Source organism: Oenanthe melanoleuca, unplaced genomic scaffold (assembly GCF_029582105.1).
Source record: "Oenanthe melanoleuca isolate GR-GAL-2019-014 unplaced genomic scaffold, OMel1.0 S013, whole genome shotgun sequence".
In the NCBI taxonomy this organism is placed as follows: Eukaryota; Metazoa; Chordata; class Aves; order Passeriformes; family Muscicapidae; genus Oenanthe; species Oenanthe melanoleuca.
Genome location: NW_026612662.1, coordinates 131,056 through 135,633, shown reverse-complemented (window position 1 = coordinate 135,633; position 4,578 = coordinate 131,056).

Sequence of the window (4,578 nt, the reverse complement as noted above, 5' to 3'; positions counted from 1 at the left end):
TCGAGGACACGGACTCTCGAGGACACGGCCCGTGGGAGAATTGAACTCACAACCTTGGTACTACCTGGGCTGTGCTCCGACTGACTGAGCCCTCTGCATCTCAGGTATGAAACTCCCAAGGATGGGAATCCTTGGCTCCAGCAAGGAAACTGCAGCTCGTTCTATTCTGCTAAAGCTGCTTTACACACCAGCCCCTGCCACGCCTGTAGGGTAGAACTGGCTGGCAGCTGGCATGACAGCACCGCATCTTCCCATCCCCTGATTTTCCTGCCCTTTCCAGGATTTACCCAGCAGCTGTACATTTGCTCTTGCCATGTCTCTTTGTAGGGAGAAGTGAGCAGGACAGGTTCTGAGGCTTCCCTTGCTGCGTGACCTGAGTTCCTCTGGAGAGTGGCAGGTGGCATTTCCTGCAGGTGAGTGTTGCCCAAATGAAGCAGCTGCTGAAGCTGGGGCTGGTTTTGTGGCCCAGAGCTGCACAGAGGCCTCAGTGCCTCCCACTCACTGCCAGCAATGCTCCTTGTTGTTTCTGTGTGTCCTAGCTGCGGGGAACGGGGGGCAGGAGGAGGCCAGGAGTCCCCGAAAGGCATCCAGCACCTCTTGTCCTTGGGCCTTCGGGGCAAGGGCTGTGCCTGCAGTGTGCTGCCCGTGCCAAGCACACGGCCCGGGATGGGCGCTGGGTGCCCGGCCGGCGCTGGCACGGACACGGCTCAAGGGCTGCCCGTGGCTCCCGGGCCAGGGGCTGCTCTGAGCAGGCTCCTGGAGACGCTGCAGCCTGGATACAGGCCACTGACAGCCCAAAAGCAGCCCAAGGAGCAGCTGGCGTGTCCTGGTGATGGTGGCACTGGCTGCGTGCAGAGGGGCTCAGACAGCAATTCCTGGTTCCAGCCTCCCAGAGCTCCCAGGTAGCTGCCAGGTATGTCCTGTCCACCCCAATTGCCTTCCCTTCCCTTCCTGCCTGAGGCCTCGTTCAGCAGCAGCAGCACTAAAGCCAAGGCAATCTTGCCTCACAGCTATTAAATGCCAACCGACAGCCTGCAGAGATGCCTTCAAATCAAAGGTTCAGGTGGGATGAAGTTTTGTTTGGACGAAGGTGGGAGTTTCCAGGGAGCCAGCTGGAAGTGCAGAAGGGATGGAAAGCTTTCCCAGGTGGGTCCCACTGGAGGTGTGCTGGAGGCAGGGATGTGCAGCCTTTGCTGAGGGAAAAGAACTTGCAGAGGCCACTGCTGAGGCCCTGAAAGGAGCTGAGCTGCTGCAGGGAGAGATGTCCTCCCGTGGGCACGGGGAGCTGCCTTGGCACGGGACGGGAGTGCCCCTGGCCCGGCCTTCTCCTGCTTGAAAATATCACCTGGAGCCCCGGCTCAGGGGGGCTAAATCAGCTGGACTCCGGGCAGCTCTGTCAGCTGCCCCCCAGGGACATGGGTGGGGCTGGGGGATGAGGGCTTTAAATAGCCAGTTCTTTGGAACAGATGCCTGTCCCTGTCCCGATGCTGCTGAGCTTCCTTGGACGCTCTGCCCGTTCCTGGCACAGCTGGCGTTCAAGGGGCAGCTCTGCACGGGAATATCCACCCTCCGTGAGGCACTGTGAGGGTATGGCAGCAGGAACTGAGCAGGGAATTGGGGGCTGTGGGATAATTCACGGGAACTAGAAAGCTGACAGTGGGCCCCGAGTCTGGGCGCTGCACAGAGAACAATCTTTGTGCTGCCCTGTCACCTTTTTCTTTTTTTTTTTTTTTTTTTTCTTTCAGGTGCTGGACTTGCCTCTGTGGATGTGTGCTGAGCTCTCACTGCAGGGGACTGTGAGGCCTGACTGGCTGTGAGTTTGTGTTCTTCTCACAGGAGAATCAGAAATGATCATTAATTAGACCACAGAAATCTTTTCTGAAACCTTTCCCCTTTCCTGCCCTTTGCTGGTAAGTCTTTTCTTTCTGCCTTTAACTCTACAGCTGTTCCCTGATGTCATTGCCCCGGTCTCACTTCTGTGCAGCTCCTAGCTGGTGAAAGCTCATAATAGAGCTGGTAACAAGTAAGCACTTGTTTCTACACTTCTTTTTCCAAAACTTTCACCAGAACTTAATTTCACTAGTTAGGAAGCATGGTGAGGGGTGCAGGAGGAGCAGGAACAGGGGAGGGAAGCCTTGAGCACTGCAGGCTACAAAGATCTGCGTTTATCAATTTGATTTAGTCCTGCTGTGTTAAGGATACATAAATAGGCAAAATCCAAGGCACAGGGTGAAGTTCCTGTGACAATGCTACTAAGTGTTTATCTTTAATTACTCAGTGTGCCCCATTTCCCTTTAATAAGTGCTCTGATACCCCTGTAGAAACAAACACAACATGGGTGGGACAGTGCACCTCACAACTCCACAAAGAGTGGCACCTCTACCTCGTATGGCAGTGCCATTTTAGTACAGCCCAACTGTCTCACAGCAGAGGGCTGAAGGCCCCTGGGAAAACAATTCTGGCACGCCCCTGAGCCCTTCCCCGGCTCTGTGGGGTGCCCCTGAGCCCTTCCCCGGCTCTGTGTGCCCCAGCTGCCCTGTCACCTCACCCCATGGGCACACTGCTCCCTGCAGCACACACACACTGCTGCCTTCCTGGCAGCTCCCAGGCACCTACCAGCCACGTGTTGGACGGGATCAGGAGGGAAAACAGCCCTTCTGCAGCCATTTTCTGGGCAGCTGGCAGTGATTCACGCACAAGGGGCATGGATACCATCAGTGGGTTCCCCTCAAAGTCTGTCCACGTTCAGCAGCACATGGTGGTATTCACCATCTGCATCAGTGACACGCACAGGGAGTTAGGGAGGAGAACTCCTTAGTTCAGCAGGAAGCAGCAGGGCAGGAGAGGGGAGAGGGGCTCACTGGGATGGGATGGGATGGGAAGTCACAGTGAGCCTGGCAAATGGCCCCTGCAGTGTGCAGGGAGAGGCTGTGCAAGGAGAATGGCAAAGTGTAACTCAGAATGGCAATTATTAGTAGAGTTTTGGTTGGAAAGGGCATGAAAAATACCCTCACCTGGACAAGAGTTATTTCACTCTGTGATGTATTGACAGGAGTGCCCAAATCCCAGCTGGAGTAACCCTTGTGATGCCATCAGCATTGGGAATGTCTGGCTCTGTGAGTTCTCTATGTGGCAGGGGGTCCCAACTTCAGGGAAATAGTGGGGCCCTTGGAAAGGCAGGAGAGGGAATCCTCAAAGGCCTGAGAGCCTGGTTTCTGACAGAGAACTGTAGTGATGGGAAGACTCAAAGTTCTGAAACTTTTGAAGGTGTTGAGACTTTTGAAAATACTCTTCAAAAGGAATGAATTTGTTATCCACGTGCACTTGGGATCAGGCAGAGAATCCTGAGCTGCAGTTCCAGGTGGAGTGGTTCATGCCAGACCCTTGTAGCCCTGGAACAGCATTTTTGATGTGAAGTCCCTGTAAGACTCTGAGAAGAAACTTAGACTGAGATTTGTTGGTGTCGCTGCACGCTCTGAGGGTAGAGAGGGCCAAGAGCTGACACACTGTCAGTCATTTCCAGCTGTGTTACCTGTGATTTCACACAGAACTGGCACTGTGATTTGTGGCTGCTGGTGTCAAGGTGACCAAGAAGTCTGTAGAAGGGGATTCCAGTGGAGGGGTTGGAAAGGCAAAGGGCTGTGCTGGGTGCCCCACCTTGGCAGCAGCTCTGGGGTCTCAGGCTGGCAGCCCTCCTCAGCTTTTCCAAAAGGGATAAATCACTTTAATGTGTGAAGGGAAATAAAGTAGTATTTTACTGTTAAATTAACTTATAGATCAAATGTCTTGCAATGTGCTCGCAGTCCTTCAGAATTTTCTCCAGGTAACATTTGCTGAAGGACACCTTTCAGATCCCAGTCCCCCTTAAAGCAGCTTGGGATGCTCAAACTTAGAGGGCTTTTCCAGTTGTAGGAACAAGGAAAATGCAGTCTGCCCAGCTCCTGACCCAGAGGAGTGTCCGTAGCAGCAGAGGGTGGCAGCCCAGGGTGACCAGCACCTTGCCATTGCAGGTGGCACCCGGGTGGGTCTGGAGCGTTGTCTTCTGGTTGCAGCCCCATTGTTTTGTTGTGATCCCGCGTTCAGGATCCTGGGAGGAGCAGCTGTCTGGAGGCAGGGAAGGGCAGTCCCAGCATGGTCCTGTAGAAGCTTTCCTGTCATCCTCCTGGTGCTCCTCAGAGCTGTAGATGGAAAGAAGTGGGCTGTGCTGTGCCACTGCCAGCATCTCCACTGCCCCTTGCTGGGTGATTCTCTTGCACCAAAGCAGGACAGTTCTGCCCCCTTCACCTTCTCATTAAATCAGAGTCTAGGAAAAATGTTACTCCCTCCAGATTTAGAAGTGTGATACCTCAGCTGTCTGTGCAGAATTTCCAAACAGTAACTTGGGGTGTCATTGCCAAAAACTTTGGGTTCCTTTACCCACCAGGCCGTGTCTCCAATCCCAGCCCACGTTCCAATGAACGTGTCACTCACTCCTGCAGACGTTGCCATCAAAGCAGTGCAGATTCCCTGGGTTCTGGGGTGCTTCTGTGTTTTTGAGTGGATGTTTTCAGCTTAACAGTGTGTTGGGGCTGGGGAGGG